Genomic DNA, 21,757 nt, shown 5'->3' with positions numbered 1-21,757 from the left:
AGGAGTCACTTGCTGGCCCACTACGTTGTAGGTCTGCCCGCTGGTCAGCCCGCGTTTTGGGTAAAGGTGCCTGCTATGCGTGATCCCCACTAGGCGATCCCATATGCTTATTCCGCCACGGTTAAGTCCCCCCCCCTGGGCGGACCCGTGTCTTCCCTCCCCGCTAACCACTCTTTTGCTATGCGTACTCCCCCTTTTTAGGGCTAGTCCATATGTAAATTCTGCCATCTATCCCCCCTTGGGTACTTCTGTAACCTCGAACGTTATAAATATACAAATGTTGCACACACAGCAATAGGCCTATATAAACATGAGCATTTTGACAACACAAAAAAGTGCAACAATCTAACAACCGTATCGTTTTTATAGTCATTTTAAGAGTTCACACTTAGCTGATAATTGATTATAAAGCTTGTTTGGCATGCTGTCCTGGGAGAGGGCTCTGAGCTCATAAGATCCTCAAGCCCGGGGTTCCCTCTTGTTTGCAAGGCGAGGGGGGAGTTAGAGCTCAGGTAGATCTCGAGAACTCCCCTGCTGCAGTAGCTAATGAACTGAAAGTTATTGCTCATAAGAGATGACTACTTACTAGGAGCATGTCTATGGTGCTGATTTGGATTAGTCAATTAAAATAGTTGCATGTTTTTTGACCGTGGGAGGAAACGAGAGAACCCGGAGGAAACCCTTGTGAGCACGAGGAGAACGTGTAAACTCTGCACAGAAACATCGGATGGCCTGGTAAGGACTAGAACCAGTGACATTCTTGCTGTGAGGCAACAGTGCTTACCACTGGGCCACCGTGCCACCCATCTAGGAAAGGAGGAGGTGTAGGGGTGGAAGGGGGGATTCTTCAAAATGAAGATGGCTGTCATATGGAACTTAGGGTATTTATAGTGGCTTAGGAGTTGTATGATTGGGGAATCATAAATTAAATAATGCAAGCCGGCTGCAAGCAATCATAAGCACGTGATCCTCTCAAAATCTCAAATTTTTATTGTTTTAGAGTGTTATAAAGGTTATCAGAAAATTAATGTGTGGTTAATCTGAACACTCCAGTGATCGCAATTCAATGGATAAAAAATGGAAAGGCTGATTTTTAGTTCCCCTTCGGGGGGAACTTCAGCACTATAAGTGGATTTGATTGTAAAATCCACGCATTGGGAGGTTCGGTTCAGAAGCTACTCGTCTGAAAGAGTATTGAACGGGCCAATTAAGAATCAATTGGCAGCGCAAGCCTGCGCAGGTGAGCGGCATAAGCAATCAACTGAGTATATAAGCTCACCTGGCGCCATCAGACGCTATCCTTTTCGCTTCAGAGACTTTCTGATCGAGTCGATGAGGGTTCCTCCTGCTGTGACCAGCGATTCTGAGCGAACGAGAGCATTCTCCCGGTCCAGAGTGTGTACACGCAGTGGCAGACGGTCGAGCTGGGTTTCTCCCTTGCCTGGCGTTCTTTGGGTCCGGTCCTCCAGAGCGGTGCGTATAAAGTTGCAAACTTCACAGAAAGAGCAACACAGTCGTGCAGCACGTCCTTATCAGGACGGCGCTCCGACTGTGCGTTTCTGGATGCGGTGGTTTCCTGTCCTCGGATGATGGGCGCGGGCACTGCGTTACATGTCTGGGGGTCCAGCATGTTAATGCGCTGCTCGCGGGCAGTTCATGTCGTCATTGCGATGCAAAAGGGCGAACCACCCCAGTTGTCCCCTGCTCTGCAGCGGGCACTCGGGCAGATCTGAGGGTTTCAGCGAGAGATAATCCGTCGCCCACGGGCCCGCGGACCTCCCGCTCCTCTAAGCGCTCCATCCAAGCTTCGGGCGGGGGAAGCGATCCGTCTAACAGATGGTAGCCCTTACGCCCGATGACACCGGAGACCAGATGTCCACCGCGGCATCGGAGGGTGGGCTTTCATTGTCCGATGATGATCCAGACCCGCTCGCCCCCTTCGGGCTGGTGAGCGCTGTCACTACGGATCCTGAAACGGACATGTTAGCCGTGCTTTCCCGGGCTGCTTCGGCCGTGGGTTGGAGATGGTTTATCCCCCAGCTCCGCGGCCGGACCGACTAGAGGGGCGTTCCCTTCTTCCCGGAGGTGCACAGTAGGCTCACGCGGTCTTGTAAAGCACTTTTTTCTGCTCGTGCTGCGTGTTCCTCCACCCTAACCACTCTTGACAGTGAAACAGCCAGGGGGTATGTGGCGATTCCCCAGGTTGAGTGCGCGATGGCGGTAAATCCGCGCGGCGCCTCTTCTTGGCGGGGTCCGCCTCGTCTCCCATCCAAAGCCTGTAAGTTATCTACCTCCCTCGGAGCTAGAGCTTACATAGCTGCGGGCCAGGCTGCTTCCGCCTTGCATGCGATAGCCACCTACCAGCGCTACCAAGCGCAGGCGCTGGCCGAGCTGCACGAGGGTGGGTCCAACCCAGGCTTACGAGCTTCGCACCGCCGCCGACTTAGCTCTTCGGATTACTGAGTCCGCTGCGTGTGCGTTGGGGAGGACGATGTCCACATTAGTGGTCCAGGAGCGCCACCCCTGGCTGATATGCGCAAAGTCGACAAAGTCCGCTTTCTTGACTTCCCCATATCCCCAGCCAGGTTCGGCGACACTGTCTGTGAATTCACCCAGGAATTCAACGCGGTGAGAGAGCAGTTGGTGGGTGATGTCTTATCGGCGGTCCGTAGCCCGCTCCGCCCACCGTGCCATTCATACCTGCTCCTCGCCGAAGGCGCCCGCCTACGAGAGCTGCTCCGCCCCCACACACGCCTCCGGCGAAGCGAGCGCGTCGGGCACCTCGGAAGCAGGCAGCCCCCCTGCCCAGAACGCCGCTAAGTCCGGCAACGGACCGCGAAGCGCCCCTGGGACAGGCCATCTGGAGAAGAGGGAACTTGCTCTTTCCCCGCTGGAGGGCGGGGCCCCATTTCCAACGGCACTTTTTACTGCCATGAAAACATTATGAAAGGGCACTTTTCACTTCCCCAGATGTGACAGCCCGAAATCTGCCAGTCTGGGACACTATGCTTTCTAGCTTGCTGATTCGGTGCGTTTCGCCAGTGGCTCACGAGCGCTGGGAGGACGGTCTCCTTTCTCCCACCCCTCGAGCCTCCCCTCCGGAGCTCGGGTTTGGAGTGAGAGCAAATATCTCACCTCCAGCTTTTCCGTGGGACCCGCGAGCTTCCCGGATCAGCACACCCACTCCGCGCTGCCCCACTGCTGGTACGTCAGCGATTGTAGCGATGAGTCCATTAGCGAGAGCTCTGCCTGCCTGGTTAGCGCGGGCCAGCTCTTTGCGGTGGCTCATACGCACAATCAGACTCGGCTATGCGATTCAGTTCGCGAAACGGCCCCCCAAGTCACGGGTGTGTATTCACCAGGGTCAGCCCCCTGTCCGCCCCTGTCTTGCGAGAGGAGATTGCTGTCCTCCTGGCGAAGGATGCAATCGAGCCGCTCCCTCCAGCCGAGATGGAGAGCGGGTTTTACAGCCCACACTTCATCGTGCCCAAAAAGAGCGGTGGGTCACGGCCAATCCTAGATCTGCGCGTTTTGAACCGCTGCCTGCACAAGCTGCCGTTCAGAATGCTCACGCAGAAGCGCATCCTCCGGTGCGTTCGTCCTCTGGGTTGGTCTGCAGCATTAGACCTGATGGACGCGTATTTCCATGTCTCCACTCTTCCTCGCCACCGACAGTTTCTGCGGGTTGCGTTTGAAGGTCGAGCTTGGCAATACAAAGCCCTCCCCTTCGGGCTCTCTCTGTCTCCGCGGGTCCTCACCAAGCCCGCGGAGGGTGCCTCAGCGCCCCTTCGGCTCGCGGGCATCTGCATACTCGATTTCTTTACGACTGGCTGATTTTTGCCCTCTCTCGGAGCAGTTGATTATGCACAGAGACAAAGTGCTCTGGCACTTCCACCTGTGGGGGTTTCAGGTCAACCGGGAAAAGAGCAAACTCGCCCCCGTGCAGAGGATCTCTTCTCTCGGGCTGGAGTTGGACTCGGTCACCATGGCAGCGCGCCTCTCCGGAGAGCGCGCTCAGCTGATGCTGTACTGTCTGAGAGAGCTCGACAGTAAAACAGTGGTCCCACTGAAACTATTTCAGAGGCTCCTGGGGCATATGGCATCCGCAGCCGCTTCATGCCGCTCGGATTATTCTATATGAGACCACTTCAGCACTGGCTGATCACGATCGAGTCCCCAGACGCGCATGGCACGCGCGCGCACACCGAGTCTCTGTTACTGCGCTGTGTCGCCGCGCCCTCAGCCCTTGGAGCGACCCCTCGTTCCTACAGGCCTGGGTGTCTCTAGAACAGGCGTCCAGTCTTGTTGTCGTTTCAGCAGACGCTTCCAACACGGGCTGGGGGGCTGTGCGTTGCGGGTATGCGGCTGCGGACCTGTGGAAAGGTACCCAGTTGCATTGGCATATCGCCTGGAGCTGTTGGCAGTGTTCCTCGCTCTCCACCGTTTTTTTCCGGTGCTGGAGCGGCAACACGTGCTGGTCAGGAATCCAGCTGAAATCGCTGCACGCCATTCATATTCAGGCAAGCTCAACCGTGCAGCCGATGCGCTCTCACGGCAGCCTTGCGTCCTGGAGAATGGAGACTCCACCCCGAGTCTGTTCAGCTGATATGGGCGCGATTCGGGGAAGCCCAGATCGATCTGTTGATTAATCCACCCCGCCCCCTCTCATGCTCTCTTAGGATCTCGCCCTCGCTACACAAGCCGCGTCAGATCCTTTCGATCCTCGACTCAGTATCTTTCTGTCCCTGAAGACAGCTCTGCTGGTCGCGTTGATATCGATTAGAGGGTCGGGGACCCGGAGGCATTTTTCGGTCAGTGACTCGTGCCTGTAATTGGGCTGGCTTCTCTCACGTCCTGAGACCCCACCCGCGATATGTGCCCAAGGTTCCTACCACTCCGTTTTAATACGAGGTAGTGAGCCTGCAAGCGCTGCCCTCGGAGGAGGCAGACCCAGCCCTTCTTTATTGTCCAGTTCGCGTTTTGCGTATTATCCGGACCGCACTCAGAGTTTAGATCATCTGAGCAGCTCTTCGTCTGTTATAGCGGTCGGCAGCAGGGAAGTGCCGTACCGAAATAAGTTCCCACTAGATTGTGGATGCCTTTCTTTCACTATCAGAGCCGAGATGAGCCGCGTCCCCCGAGAGCGCGTGCGCACTCCACTCGGAGCTTCGCATCCTCTCGAGCGCGCGCACGCGGCGCCCCTCTAACAGACATCTGTAGAGCTGCGGGCTGGGTGACACCCAACACATTTGCAAGGTTTTACAATCTGCGAGTGGAGCCGGTTTCCTCAAGGGTATTAGGTAACCCTTGGTGATTGAGGAAACAATTCGGTAGGGTGTTGAAACACGCTTGCTGCGCCATTTTCCCTAACACGGAGATACGTGCGCCTTTTTATCTGTCAGTAAAGTTCCCCGTCAGGTGAGCCCTGCAGATTCCTCCGTGGCCCCCAGCACTGACTCAGCGGAGGAGTCACTTGCTGGCCCACTACGTTGTAGGTCTGCCCGCTGGTCAGCCCGCGTTTTGGGTAAAGGTGCCTGCTATGCGTGATCCCCACTAGGTGATCCCATATGCTTATTCCGCCACGGTTAAGTCCCCCCCCTGGGCGGACCCGTGTCTTCCCTCCCCGCTAACCACTGTTTTGCTATGCGTACTCCCCCTTTTTAGGGCTAGTCCATATGTAAATTCTGCCATCTATCCCCCCTTGGGTAACGGATGGCCTCCGCAACGTCCTCCCTATCGGGATTGCACGCTTCCCAACGTACTGTCGTATTTTCCTAGAATTATCTAGATGCTCACGACTTCCCAAAAAATATATATAAATCCGTAAAACTTCTGTTGAAGTAGGATAAATTAGGGCCAGGGACACGTTGGAGGACCGCGCCCCCCATGATATGGGTGCGTCACGCTTGCTTGACTATCTCCTCATAGGGGGTGTTGGTAAGGTGCAGTCATTATGGCGCTTTCAATGGGCTCCCAATGCGTGGATTTTACAATCAAATCCACTCATAGTGCTGAAGTTCCCCCCGAAGGGGAACGTTCGAGGTTACTAAAGTAACCCTTCGTTCCCCGAGGAGGGGAACGGAAGCACTATACTCCGTCGCCATAATGACTGTCCCTTAGCTGTTGAAAGTCTCTTCAGCTTAAAAAGGATAGCGTCTGCTGGCGCCAGGTGAGCTTATATACTCAGTTGATTGCTTATGCCGCTCACCTGCGCAGGCTTGCGCTGCCAATTGATTCTTAATTGGCCCGTTCAATACTCTTTCAGACGAGTAGCTTCTGAACCGAACCTCCCAATGCGTGGATTTTACAATCAAATCCACTTATAGTGCTTCCGTTCCCCTCCTCGGGGAACGAAGGGTTACTTTAGTAACCTCGAACGTTATATGTTGTTTTTTATGTCTTCTGTGGGTTATGGATGAAATATGGTCATTCTAATAGTTTAATCAAAATTATTTGAGTTTTGGAAATCACCAAGTGACCCCCTCTTTGGGAACCACTGAACTAGAGAAAGTGACGTGGTGCTTTGCGTCTGGTGTGAACCCAGCCTAATGTCATGTTTCCACCAAAGTGTTTTTGCGAAGATGAAAGTATTTTTTCATAAATGCCCATTTCTTAGCTCTTCTTCAACAGTTCATCACTTAGCGTAAAATAAGAGGCTCAGTGTCGTGCCATTCTCCAACCGTTCTAATAACATGGCACTTCCATTGACTACAACTACAAAAAACACCAAAAAACAAAAACGCTTCATTTGAAACTCACCAAAATACAGCCAAACTACCACTATGACCAAATATTTGTGATCTTCTTTGATCACATACTGCCATGTTTGGTTGATTGCTTTTAAGAGTGTCATCATCGTCACAGCATTTGCATCATAAATGCATACTTCACATTTGGCATTTTCCCCATTCATCTCGGCCGTATTATGCTCTTCATAAGATCTCCTTGTAAGAGTCGGTCTGGATGGATCAAAGCACAACACAAGCTTTGAACACCATCAACACTTACAAAGCAAACGCTTTCTGCTTGGCTTATCCTAAACAGCTCTCAGCTCCGTTCATTGTCTGAGCTTCTTTTAAGTTGCCTTCCTTCTCACACAAGACACACTTGAGCAAGAGCCATAACATCTCTCCGTTCAATTTACAGCTTCTTGTTAATGAATCCCGCAGTCCGGACAAGCCGAAGACTCAATAGAAGTTTGAGCTGCTCTCTGGTTGGCTAATGGTGTTCGTTGGCCGTTTTCTTGGCTTCGCACCGTCTTGTCAATTTGGCTGAGGATTGTCTCCCTCTTTCAAACAAAATCAAAAGGCCTGAAAGCCAAGTGGTTTGTTAGCCGTATGTCGAAGCGATACTACTCGGCACCCCTCATTTAGATGGTCAAGGAATCTGACAAAAAGCACGCGTTAAGGCTTCCTGGTCGGGCTCGCTTTTCGCACCCTTCATGCTGCACCAAATGAATGGACGGCTCTGATGTGATCTGTGCTGTTAGCTGGAAAATGGGGATGCAGAATGGCCATTATAAGAGTGAAGAACTGGAGAGAGAGTGAGAGAGATGAAGCTAGTCTGCTTGCACTGAAAGATGAACGTATTATGAATAATGCCTCTATTTTTTTTCTTCTTCTCCATCCAATTCCCAATTCCATCTCTCAGCCCTTTGTCACGGTCGGCCCATTACTGCTTCAGTTTTCATCCCTGAATTCGATATTGGGGAATTGATCTCCTATTTATTTTAAATAAGATTATGTCTTTTATTAAAACAGATTTCTTTGCTCTACTGCCCCGTCCAATGAGATAAAAGGAAGTTGCTAAGAACACACCCATCTCTGATGTCATGCCCAGTCCATTGTGTTCATTATTATAGTATTAGAATAACACTTCTGGCATGTTTTATTTATTTATTTATTTATTTATTTATTTATTTATTTTTTGAGCAAAGGAGGTCTTGTTTTCATGTGTATGAATGTTTTAAGGCTTTGTATTGGCAGATGTGCTGTGATCAGTCATGTTGCAATGTTTTAGTCAAATGAAGTAATTAAAGAAAAATAATTATTTAACTAAAATATTAACTTTATGATCATCTTCCATAGCAATGTTTCTTATAAAATTGTAAAGATGTAATAATAATAATAATAATAATAATAATAATAATAATAATAATAATAATAATAATAATAATAATAATAATAATAACAAAATTGTAATTAAATTAATAACAATAAATAAATACAATTATTAATATTTAATCAAATTATTAACACTGAATAAAATAATAATAATGATAATAACAATAATAATAATAATAATAATAACAATAATAATAATAATAATAATTATTATTATTATTAATATTATTATTATTATTATTATTATTATTATTAATAATATTATTATAAGTATTAATGCTGATGTATATATATTCATATATATATATATATATATATATGATAAGAAAATATTTTTTTAATTAATGACATTAAATAAATACAATTCCCGTGTTGGCGTGGGTTTCCTTTGGGTGCTCTGGTACATGTGGTACAGGTGAATTTGGTTAGCTAAAGTTGCTGGATAAGTTGATGGTTTATTCCGATTTGGCGACCCCAGATTAATGAAGGGACTAAGCTGAAAAGAAAATTAATAAATGAATAAATAAATAAAATTATTAATATTCGAATAAATTATTATTATTATTATTATTATTATTATTGTTGTTATACATATTAATGATGAAAAGAAAATTGTAATCAAGTTAATAACAATAAATAAATACAATTATTGCTATTATTTTTATAAATATTAATGTTGATGACAAAATTGAAATTCAATTAGTAAATTATTTTAATAAATACAAATTAACAATTATTATTATTATTATTATCATTAATAATAATAATAATAATAATAATAATAATAATAATAATAATAATAATAATAATAATAATAATAATAATAATAAAACAATAATAATAAATGACTAAGGTTTAGTTTAGTTAATTCATTTATTTTCCTTCGGCTTAGTTTCTCTTTCAGAGGTAGCTACATTAGTTAATGAAAATACCGTTGTTGTATTATTAGTTTGTAACTCACTGTGCATTAACTAATGTTACCAAGCATAAATTGTTAATTGAAATGTTAATAATGTATTAGTAAATGTTAAACTATGATTAATAAAAGCTGTAAAAGTATGGTTCATAATTAGTTCATGCTAGATACATTACCTATTTATTAATTAATTTTACTTTGGCTTAATCCCTTATTTATAAGAGGTTGCTACAGCAGAATGAACTGCCATCTATTCTGGCAAATGTTTTATGCAGCAGATACCTTTCCAGCCACAACCCAGTACTAGGAAACACCCATACACACTCATTCACACACTCATATGGCCAATTTAGTTTATGTAATTCACATATAGCAGATGTTTTTAAACTGTGGGAGACAACTGAGCACCCGACAGTTCTAACCACTGAGCCACCGTCCCACCCTTAGTTTGGTTTAGTTTAGTCGTAAAGCATGAATCAGATTTTGCAAGTTCCCTCTTAATCTGAATTGGCATACTGCTTCTGTGTGCATCTTTTCATATGATTATAATAGCCCATCTGCTGAAACGGCTGGTGACTTGCGACAGAGTCCAGATGGATGATATGAAGTGCTACAAGATGCCTGATAGCGCCGGTCCCATTTATCTCACTCACATTTTAATTCTTGCTTATGTTTCATTCCTCCATTTTTCTTTTCCTGCTACTTTGCATGATGAAGAAATCCCAGTGTGGCATAATGTAAGACATAATCACTTTATCTGGTGCTGGTTTTAGACAAGAACATGTCCACTTTCCCCTGCCATTTCAACAAGGACGGCTGGCACGGTTTCAAAAGATAATTTTACCCCAGAGAATAGAATGAAAAAAAAAAAAAAAAAGACAGAGCGCCTGCCGATCAGTTCAGCTTCTCTTTTACATGCAGTAAAAAGCAGCACATCAACACAGATTCCTCAGTCTCTGCTCCTAATGGACGTGTTTGTGGAGGAAATGAATAGCTCTTCTTTTCCATTAAGTATATTGGAGGAATTAGTAGTTTGAGCGTGGCCGCTGCAAACCATATTATAGAAAAGTTCCATTTCTAATGCATTTAAATTTCACCCCCCTCTTTCCTTCGCGTAAGATGGGATGATTTGTAACAGATGAGAACTTTTTTTATATTATTTTATTTTATTTTAGGGCGTTACGGTGGTGCATCGGGTAGCACGATAGCCTCACGGCAAGAAGGTCGCTAGTTCGAGCCCCGGCTGTGTCAGTTGGCATTTCTGTGTGGAGTTAGCATGGTCTTCACTGTGTTTGTGTGAGTTTCCTCCGGGTGCTCTGGTTTCCCCCACAGTCCAAAGATATGCTCTAGGTGAATTGAATAAGCTAAATTGACCATAGTGTAATTGTGTGAATGCAAGAATGTATGGGTGTTTTCCAGTGTTGGCTTGCAGCTGGAAGGGCATCCGCTGCGTAATGAAACATATTATAGAAATGTTCCATCTCTAATGAATTCCCCCTTCTTTCCACACTATCAGATGGGAATAATTTGTAACAGATGAGGCCTAAACATCGCAGAAGGGCAGATTTACGTTTTCTGGTTCTGGATCAACTGAGTATATGGCCAACTGAAGCCATGGTTTCTCATAAGTCTGAACAATTTGAGGATTTTTTTTTTCTTTGTCTTCCAAATGTCTGCTGGGTTTTTAATTTGCCACTGAACATCTCTGGCAGCTTTGTTTAACGATAGTGCAGATGGTCTGTAACTTATCTTGACTGTTGTCTTGTTTTCTACATTTCAGTGCTGTCATCGCTCTGTGCTAAAAACAAAACAGTCATCGCTGCGGTTTGAACTGAAACTGGTTTAGTTGAAAGAGAGAGTTTATTTAAAATTTAAAATTCTGTCATCGTTTACTCCCCAATACGCTGTTCAAACCTGTAGGACATTCTGTAAGACACAAAAAGGGGAAATGTAGAATGCACAGACTTTTTCATAAAAAAAGTAGAAATGCAACATAAGATGCAGAGCTGTATTATACATTTCTAAAAGTTCTGTATTTGAAAAGATACAAAACTTAAGAGCAACATATTTACTAAACAAAGAGTTACACAAATGTTGGTTTGTTGCAAAAAGCTTAAACATATATACAGTAGTCAACATTCAAAGTAAATTCAAAACATTTTTTCTGAATTGTCCTAGGACAAGAATGAGTGTCGTTTAATAGTTTTAGGGAAACTTCGATGAAAGTTGATGATCCACTTCAAATGTTGTTTACTGTAGGATGTCATGTTAAGCTTCTTAACGTTAAGCCAGTCTGTGAAATTTGAATAATTTTTCAAATATCTCTAAAGTGCTGTATAATGAAGGAGAAATATCTTACTAATAGCCTTTAAACAAAAATAAAAAAGTAACTAAAACTATATAGACAAAAAACAAAAATCTATATTAAAATGAACCGCCTGAAAATCCCCATGCGGTAGTTCTTATTAAATTTGGAATTATTTATTAATATTGCCATTTTACATTTCAATTTAGTTTATTAGATTTGGGTTGTTTTCAGCATATGTCTCCTGTTTCTGTATAGGTTTCATTTACTTTCATGTAAGATTTGTTATTTCTGTTAGATTTGTCAACTCTTAGTTGCAGACATTTGAAATTGTTTGCTTTTCTTATTTTATTTCTTAAAATAAACATGATCAAATGTAGATGTAACAAATAACTCTATTGTATGTGCATACTCTAACTGATGGGGAAAAAAAAACCTAAAAACAATCATAATAATGTCAACACACACACAAAACGAGTACATTTACGGTTATTCTCTATACACACTACCTTACAAAAGACTTGTCGTCAATCCCAGTTGTAAGCGCAACAAATAATAACTTGACTTCTAGTTCTTGATCATTTGGAAAAGTGGCAGAAGGTAGATTTTTTTTCAGATGAATCATCTGACAAACTGCATCTCAATCATCACAAATAATACAGAAGACCTATTGGACCCAAGATTCTCACAAAAAGCAATCAAGATTGGTGAAGGAAAAGGATTGGTTTGGGGTTACATTCAGTATGAGGGCGTGTGAGTGATTTGCAGAGTGGATGGCAACATCAGCAGTCTGAGGTATCAAGACATTTGTGCTGCCCATTACATTACAAACCCCGGGAGAGGGCAAATTCTTCAGCAGGATAGCACTCCTTGTCATGCTTCAGCCTCCACATCAAAGTTCCTGAAAGCAAAGAAGGTCAAGTTGCTCCAGGATTGACCAGCCCAGTCACCAGACATGAACATTGTTGAGCATGTCTGGGGTATGGATTGAGGAGGCACTAAAGATGAATCCAAAGAATATTGATTAACTCTGAGAGTCCTGCAAGAATGCTTTCTTTGCTATTCCTAATGACTTGCAGAGATGTATGAATACAGTCGTCCAAACTTTTGGGAGTCAACCACAATAATAATTGTTTTTCCACTGCACCGTGACATTATTTCTGTTAAGTGAAAAGACTTTTGTCTTAGCAAAGTCAGACCTTATTGTCCTAATTAAATAATTAAAAATCAGGGCATGGTCATATTATATTTTGGTAAACGTAAGCGTAATCTAGAGACCTTTGCCTTTCATATAAGCCACATCTGATACCAAATGATTAACTAAAAGTCAAGTTATTAGGCTCTTTCTTATTTCTAAAACTTGGATAGGCCACAAGACTTTTGTCATGTAGTGTATATAATAAAGAAACTGACTGTCAACCAGATTTATTTACAGTAGTTTTACAGTTTTTTATCAGTATTATCATTAAACAAAATAATATATAATAGCCAGTGTTGGTGTGAAATATTCAAAAGCTCTAACTGTACAAATCACTGCCACAAAGTTCAGATGCCGTCCTCAATTCCCCACTTGTTTATCAAAAGTTACATTGTTCTCTCCCAGCGCTGCTATGCTAATAGTTCCTGTTACAAACTGGGTCACCTTCATCCGTCAGTAAGCGAAGCTCTCAGTCTCCACTTATAGAGATCAGCGTCTCTCCGAACTGAGTGCGACTGTCAGCAGCATCAGACAGATGCAGCGTTTCGTCGCGTGGTTTCCTGCGTGTGATCAAAGTCACAGGATGAGTTTTGGTGTCAGGCCGCAGCGTCCCGTGGTCTCTACAGTCAGACAGGAGGAGCGCAGGGAGTTTTTGGTGCCATCATCTCGCCTGTCAGGCTGCTGCTGTCCCGGCTGATGGTTGGGATTGATTCGCCATACCATGCGCTTGCCGCTATTGATGTTTTATTAAGCTTGTCGGGAGTTTCGAGGAAGATGCTGAGGAATGCTGGATCCCATTAGTGATGAAGAGCATCATGAGGCTGTCATGTTAGATCATCAGAAAAACTTTACAATTATTTTAAATAACATCCCATGATGCTAAGTGGGAATTCTGGGAGTAGCTTCTGTTAAACAGTAAACATTCCGTAAGAGTTAAAAAAAAAAAAAATGATGAGTACAATGAGGTGTAGTTATTCTTCTCACAGTTCATCCACTGAATATTTAAGAAACTTATTAGATTTAACAAAATGCTTTCAATCAGAAGACTAAGAATAACTGTCAAAAAGTCTTCCCGCAGCAATATTAAACAATTAATTAAAAATAATGTGGAAGAACACAACACAGTGGACATTCCTGTGATACACAAGTCACTTTAAAAGACCAGACATAAAATATTATTTGAATATTTTCAGATACAAGTAAAGCACAAGGTTTTTACTGTGTATATGGATTGTTTGTTGTACAACCTTATCATTTGAAATAATTTGTTTCAGTTTAAATGGATGTTCTCCAAACAAGAAGAGCAACCCTTAGCAGTTGTCACACGCAGAAAAGGTTAAAATAAAATAATAATAATAAAAATCCATCTTCATGTCAAACGATTTTCTCACAATATAAAACAAAACATTGTTTATGTGCATTGTTTGTGTTTTATTTGATTTGATTTATTTAGTTGTCAGTTTATACATTTTATAGGTTTATAATGTTTCACCCTTTCCCCTATTTGTCTTTAACTTTAAATTACAATGATTTTATGCCATATTAATTAATAAATATTAAGCAGAAAATAAATCTTAAATAACTAAAACCTCAGCTATATAAAAAATAAAATTAGTCTTAATTTTTTTTATTTCAATTAAGTTCAAAAACAAATACAATTCTGAATTTATCTGATAAGGTTGACAGTAATCTGTATGTTTAGCTTTTCTGGCAGTCACACAACATCATAAGATGTTAATACAAGGTTAAATTTAGGTCATATTGTCAAATTACATTGATGCTTGGTTGATTTTAGCTTGTGTTGGAAAGTGACCAGAAACCAATGTCTGATTGATGTCATAGTAGTAACGTCCACACAACGTCAAGGTGTAACATAATTAGACGTTAATATTTGGTTGATTAATACTTCCTGCTTTGCTACTGTTCGGACGTCTTTGCCCACTGCTCCGCTCTTCGCACTCTTGCTTTTATATCTTATACCCTAATTTTAACTTGAGCCTATCAGCACAGTGCTCAAACAACACGGCTTGAAGATCAGCATCGATTCTACAAACTTTCTGGAATATAGCTTTACTAACAAGAAAGGAATTACCGTCTAAACAATCCTCCCGCTACCAGCTATCAGCTGCTTACATTCCGGAGACGGGAAGACACGGCTGTGAAAATGCCTCTGGATCGGATTAATTCAGATTCTCACTGCTGTACAAACTGCCACAAACTTCTACAAAAGATTGCAGTTCTTGAAACGAAGTTGCTTGCGATCCGACCAGAACTTCAGCTTCATTGTGGATTCTCTCAGCACACAGCCGGTGAGTCCCATAAATCTGTTCCTGCTACTGTTTTGAGCACAGAAAAACAGAAAAGAACTGTTGAAAATGAGCATTGGCATAAACAAGGTGCGAGACCAAAGGGTACTCGAGGGGTCAGATCATACGCTGCCGCATTAGCGTCTTCTACCCCAAATACAGCTCGGACTCAAATACAGCTTCAAAACAGATATGAAGTTTTGAGTAATATGGGTGAAGAATCCCCAAATGTAGTCAGACAGAGATCGCATGATTCAGCAACTAATTCTGCATGGAACAGAGGCTCAAGGCCGACTAGACACCGGCATTCTGCTCCGATCACACCTGAGATAAGAACACTAGTCGTAGGAGATTCAATAATCAAGAATTTCAGGAGCAGATCTACAATGACATACTGCTTTCCTCATGCAACAGTTTCTGATGTAAACAAAGAGCTTGAGGAAATTCTGAAAAAGCACAAGACGGCAAAACGGATTATCATCCATGTGGGGAAGAATGATATTCGGAAAGAACAGTCAGAACTGCTCAAGAAAGATTTCTGTGAGCTCTTGGAAACAGCTGAAAGATTGAAGGTTCAGGCGTTCATAAGTGGACCACTCCCTGCAAGAGGGACAAATATGTTTTCACGGCTTCTTGGTCTAAATGTATGGCTACAGAAAACATGTAACAAGAAAGGACTGAATTTCATCGACAACTTTAATCTCTTCTGGAACCAAAGACAGCTGTTTACATCAGACGGCCTTCATCCAAACAAACTTGGTGCAAAGGTGCTAAAGGACAATATTTTTTTCTCCCTCAATCATCCATCAGCTGTGTATGCCACTGAACTGAATTGCAAACACACACCTAGCAAATGTTCGGATGACCACAGGACTTCAAATCAGCTCCTGAGTGGACTTGTGGCTGACGAATCACCCAAGGACAGTGATAATGCCACGCAGCCAAAACACCCAATGTTGATAGAGACACTATCAGTTGCCCTCTGCTCAACACAGGCAGACTGTGACGCATCAGAACAGCATCAAGTCTCGTCACTCAAAAATGATCCTCAGGAAAACATATTTCTGCAGACAGAATCTCCAGATGCACAGCCTCTGTCACCGGACACGTTCTCATTGTCACAATGTTCACCACTCTTGGGTTTTTCAAAAAAGATGGAGGAACTGGTATATGCTGGAACTAAACTTTCACACTCCATTGCCGCAAGCCCCCAGTTACCAACCAAAAAGCGGCCTGCTCCACAACCACCTATGAGCCCACCTGGAAGAGCCCTCAGATCACACCGCCAGGGCCCAAACAACAACGCCCCATCTTCAGCTGGTGAACACAAGAGCTCTCTGTGATGTGTGTCGGGGACCTGCTTAGATAACAGTGTCTTTATCAAATGTTTTCAGAACAAGCAGGAACCCAGTGTGTCTGTAGCTTTCTCTAAGCAGATATGTGTTGTGTTAAGTGACAGAAAACCAAAGACTTCATCAGGCCGTTTAGCAAATCATTCAAATCTGGTGTCTATTAAATGTAGATCTGAGACTACTATAGAAAAAACAGCTAAAACTGTTAAGTTAGCGCTTTTAAACATCAGATCGCTCAACAATAAGTCTCTTTTAGTCAATGATTTTATCAACACAAATTGCCTTGATTTTATGCTTTTAACAGAAACTTGGCTAGATGACAGTTGTAGTGCAGCAGTTCTGAATGAAGCAGCTCCTTTAAACTTTGACTTTTTGAGTGTTTGCAGAGCTAATAGGAGAGGTGGAGGCATCGCTGCCCTGTTTAAAGATGTGTATGAATGTAAACAAGTGTCATTTGGTGACTATCTGTCTTTTGATTATCTGAGTATAGCACTAAAAGGTGCTCCACGCATCTTACTAATCATTATCTACAGACCTCCAAAATATTCTCCAGCTTTTATTGAGGATTTTACAGAGCTGTTATCAATAGTAACCTCTGAATTTGATTATTTTAGTATTGCTGGGGATTTTAATATTCACATTGATAATCCAGAAATCAATGCTGTAAAAGAACTTATGACTGTTTTTAACACTTTTGATCTGACTCAGCATGTTCAAGGACCCACACACAATCGTGGACACACTCTTGATCTACTTATAACTAAGGGTTTACACATTTCATCAACTGTTGTTAAGGATGTGGCACTATCAGATCATTTCTGTATCTTTTTTGATATATTGATCACTCCAGCTATTAAAGACAGATCTGTCTCTGTCAGAAAGAGATGCATAAATGAGAACACTAGTGAGCAGTTTATGAAGGCCATATCACTAGCACCAAGTATATCTGCAGATTCTGTTGATTCTCTCCTTGATTTGTTCAATTCTAAAATTGAGAATGTCATAAATGACATCGCTCCTGTTAAAGTCAAGAAGATGACTGGCAGGCAAAAGGGATCTTGGACAAGGTCACCGAGAGTACAAATGATGAAAAGACAGTGCAGAAAAGCTGAGCGTATGTGGAGAAAAACGAAACTAGTAGTACATTATAACATCTATAAAGACAGTCTTCATGCCTTTAATATGGAATTAAACACTGCTAGACAGACTTTCTTTTCAAGCCTTATAAACAGCAACTTAAATAATGCTCGTACACTCTTTGCAACGATAGAGAGACTCACAAACCCCCCCAGTCAGATTCCCAGTGAGCTCCTCTCTGAAAGCAAATGTAATGAGTTTGCTCATTTCTTCACTGATAAGATCAATAATATCAGAAAGGCAATCAGCTCATCCAATCAGCCAAGTTGTGTCGATATCAAACAAGCTCAACCACAACTTAAGAAATCAGACACTATGTCTGATTTCATGGCAATTAACAGCAAAATCTTAGAAGAGACTGTGCAAGCTATGAAAACATCAACCTGCAGTCTTGACACGCTCCCCACATCATTCTTCAAAACGGTGTTTACATGTTTAGAAATGGATCTTCTAAAAGTGGTAAATGCTTCACTTCTATCAGGGGTTTTTCCAACCTCACTTAAAACTGCAGTTGTTAAACCCCTCTTGAAGAAGAGCAACCTGGATAACACCCTATTGAGCAATTACAGGCCAATCTCAAATCTCCCTTTCATTGGCAAAATCATTGAAAAAGTTGTTTTTAACCAGGTCAACAAGTTCTTAAACTTCAGGGGGTGTTTAGACAATTTTCAATCGGGGTTCAGAGCACATCACAGTACAGAGAGCGCTCTTATAAAGATAATCAATGATATACGCCTAAATACAGATTCAGGTAAAATAACAGTGCTGGTATTGTTGGATCTCAGTGCTGCATTTGACACTGTCGATCACAGCATACTTCTGGATAGGCTGGAAAACTGGATCGGACTATCTGGCACGGTCCTCAAATGGTTTAGATCTTACCTAGAAGGTAGAGGTTACCATGTCAGTATAGGTGACCATAGGTCGAGGTGGACACCCATGACGTGTGGAGTCCCACAAGGCTCGATTCTGGCACCTCTCCTGTTCAACCTTTACATGCTCCCTCTAAGCCAAATAATGAGAAAGAACCAAATCTCCTACCACAGCTATGCTGATGACACTCAGATCTACCTAGCCTTACTGCCTAATGACTACAGCCCCATTGACACCCTCTGCCAATGTATTGATGAAATGAGCAATTGGATGTGCCAAAACTTTCTTCAGTTAAACAAAGAGAAAACTGAAACTATTGTGTTTGGAAACAAAGATGAGGTTCTCAAGGTAAATGCGTACCTTGACACTAAAGGTCAAACGACAAAAAATAAGGTCAAGAATCTTGGTGTGACTCTGGAGTCAGATCTGAGTTTCAACAGTCATGTCAAAGCAGTCAGTAAATCAGCATACTATCATCTCAAAAACATAGCAAGAATCAGATGCTTTGTTTCTAGTGAAGATTTAGAAAAACTTGTTCATGCTTTTATCAGCAGCAGGGTGGATTACTGTAATGGACTCCTCACTGGCCTTCCTAAAAAGACAGTCAGACAGTTGCAGCTCATCCAGAACGCTGCAGCCAGAATTCTAACCAGAACCAGAAAATCAGAGCACATCACACCTGTCCTCAGGTCTTTACACTGGCTGCCAGTTACATTCAGAATAGATTTTAAAGTATTATTACTGGTCTATGAATCACTAAATGGCCTAGGACCTAAATACATCACAGATATGCTCACTCAATACAAACCTAACAGATCACTCAGATCTTTAGGATCATATAAACTAGAAGTTCCAAGAGTTCAGTCAAAGCAGGGTGAATCGGCTTTTAGCCACTACGCCCCTCGCTGCTGGAATCAGCTTCCAGAAATGATCAGATGTGCTCCAACATTAGGCACATTCAAATCAAGACTGAAAACACATCTGTTTAGCTGTGCCTTTACTGAATGAGCACTGTGCTGCGTCCGACAGATTGCACTATCATGTTTTTCTCTTCTTCTTCATTCTTTTATATCACATTTTACCTGTTTTTATGTTTTGTTTTGTTTTTATGCATTTTTATTATTTGTTTTTATTTTTATTTTACTTGTTTCTTTTATTCTTGTTTATGTAAAGCACTTTGAATTGCCATTGTGTATGAAATGTGCTATATAAATAAACTTGCCTTGCCTTGCCTTGCCTTGATTATAGGTTCATTTTAGGTTGGCTGTTGGACATTGAAGGCGGCCTGACATTGGGTTCTAACGTCAACGTTCATTTCCAAACAAATTCCAACGTCCCCACGACTTTTGGCTACAACATCAGAATGACATCAAGTTGACGTCCTGTGCCTGCAGGGTTTTGTTGTGTGCTTTGCTAATGACCATTATGAACAGCTGTGAATAGAAATACTTCTGTCCATATTGGAAATGGGGTGAAGGAAAAATAGGAATATAACACACTTAATAATTATGGTACAAAATCTGTCAATTTTGTACGATACAGGTGGACTTTAGCACCTTTATGTTAAACTTTTGCTTTAATGTTCACTTTTTAAGGTTCACTTTTAGGTAGACATTTGTATTTTTGGGTTTTAAGGATCTGTTAGGAACAAAAATGTACCTTTTGGAAGAACCGGCCCTGTGATTTTATTTCTGAGAGTTTAATTTTCATGTCAGCTCTTTAGAATGAATAACCTTTTTATTTAATAAGATCAAAATCAGAAAACAATCAGCTTTCCTTATATTTCCTATTTAAAGTTATCCTAACAGGAGTTTTTTTTTTTTTTTTTTTTTACTTAAAAACCTTTATTACTGTCCTTTTACCTAAAATGTAAATCACAATAGTCAATAATTTCTTCTGCAAATGGTTATGTTTAAATAACGTTGGCGTTGTCTGTAAACAAACATTTACAGAAGAAATTATTAACTATTGTGATATATAGGGTGACATGGTTGTGCCGTGGGTAGCGATGTTGCCTCACGGCAAGAAGTCGCTGGTTCAAGCCCTGGCTGGGCCAGTTGGCATTTCTGTGTGGAGTTTGCATGTTCTCCCTGTCTTTGCATGAGTTTCTTCCGGGTGCTCCGGTTTCCCCCACAGTCCAAAGATATGCGCTATAGGGTATTGAATAAGCTAAATTAGCTGTCGTATATGTGTGAATGCAAGAGTGTATAGGTGTTTACCACTGCTGGTTTGCGGCTGGAAGGGTAAAACCTGCGTAAAATATGCAATGAATAAGTTGGCGGTTTATTTCGCTGTGGCGACCCCTGATTAATAAAAGAAATAAGCCTACAAGAAAATGAATGAATTGTGATATATAGATTTCAGGACTGATTTCAAGTAATCTATAGATTACTTCAGGACTGAAGTAAAGGCATTTGAGTGAGTTTAAAACAGTGCTTACTGATATATAATCATTAGTAACTTTGCAGATATTTTTCATGCTTAAACAGCAACATGATACACTAAAGGATATGTAAAAAAACATGAAAAACACCCCTTTAAGTACCTCTGCAAAAATCTTAACGTCCCTATTTGTAAAGCTGTAGTAAGTTTTCAGTGTGTGTTTTCGTCTGCAGGGGAGCTCAGATGCCTTGGAGGTGGAACTGAGGGCCCTTAGAGCTCAGGCAGATGTGAAGGAGGCCAACAGTCACGGTTAGAGGTAGAAGTAATCTGTCACCAGCTCTGTCAGCGCTGACTTCACTTCTAACAGAGGTAAATGGGAGGGATCTGATCTCCGTCTGATCTCATAAATGTATCTGGTACTGATAGATATATATATATATATTTTTTTTTTCATTTGAGTTTTTTTAAATCCTTAGCTCTATATATGTCTGCTTTGAGATACGCCAGCAAACTTTAAAAAAAAGCTGTTTTTTTTTCTCTTCACAGCAGCTATCAGACGAATGTCTCGACATTCAGTAAATATGTTTGCCACACGCATTCTGATGATATCAGTACATTTTGCCTTTGCATTTTTACATCTACTGCTGTGGCACGTATCCAGGGCTTTGTTATTGTAATAATGTATATTTATTTAAGTGTTCAGATTTAGTTTGAGTTCATATGTCCTATGTAAGTTGTAAGTTTTACTTTTTTGGTTTATCAGACTTTTTACAAATAATTCACAGCATTGATGTATAGCTATATAACAAAAGTCCATCAATGTCATTATTAACGTTACCTTTTTCTGATTTAAACTATCCATGTGTGAGCAAAAACACCATTTTTGTGTGCATTCCTTTAAATTCAAATGAGCTGCTGTTCTTTAGAAGAAGGCGTGGCCTTGACATGCTATTCTGGAACTCTAGAAACAACAAAACAAGCCAATCTCCTGCAGTCAAAGTGTCAGAAATGAGCAGCAATGGATTAAAGTTTTATATACTCAAATCATTGACAGACATGGAAAGATGGTAATAGGAAAAGATTCCACTTAACTAAATCACAATGTTTCTGAAAGGTCAGTAAATGCATTTATGTTGTTCTTGTGAAGTAAAGTTAATTTAAATCA

At 41.9% G+C, this 21,757-nt stretch overlaps 1 protein-coding gene across 1 annotated transcript in view; it reads left to right on the top strand.

The window, feature by feature from the left end:
- The window catches only part of LOC147838050 (uncharacterized), a 116,310-nt gene that overhangs the window by 19,375 nt on the left and 75,178 nt on the right, over window positions 1-21,757 (top strand). The window contains exon 4 of the mRNA XM_087309545.1: window positions 20,826-20,961. The gene's annotated coding sequence lies outside the window, so the exon portion shown is untranslated. The remainder of the gene's footprint in view (window positions 1-20,825; window positions 20,962-21,757) is intronic.

The sequence above is a fragment of the Danio rerio genome, chromosome 24, assembly GCF_052040795.2.
Source record: "Danio rerio strain M-AB ecotype USA chromosome 24, GRCz13ab, whole genome shotgun sequence".
NCBI lineage: Eukaryota > Metazoa > Chordata > Actinopteri > Cypriniformes > Danionidae > Danio > Danio rerio.
This window is presented reverse-complemented; position numbering and strand designations above follow the sequence as displayed.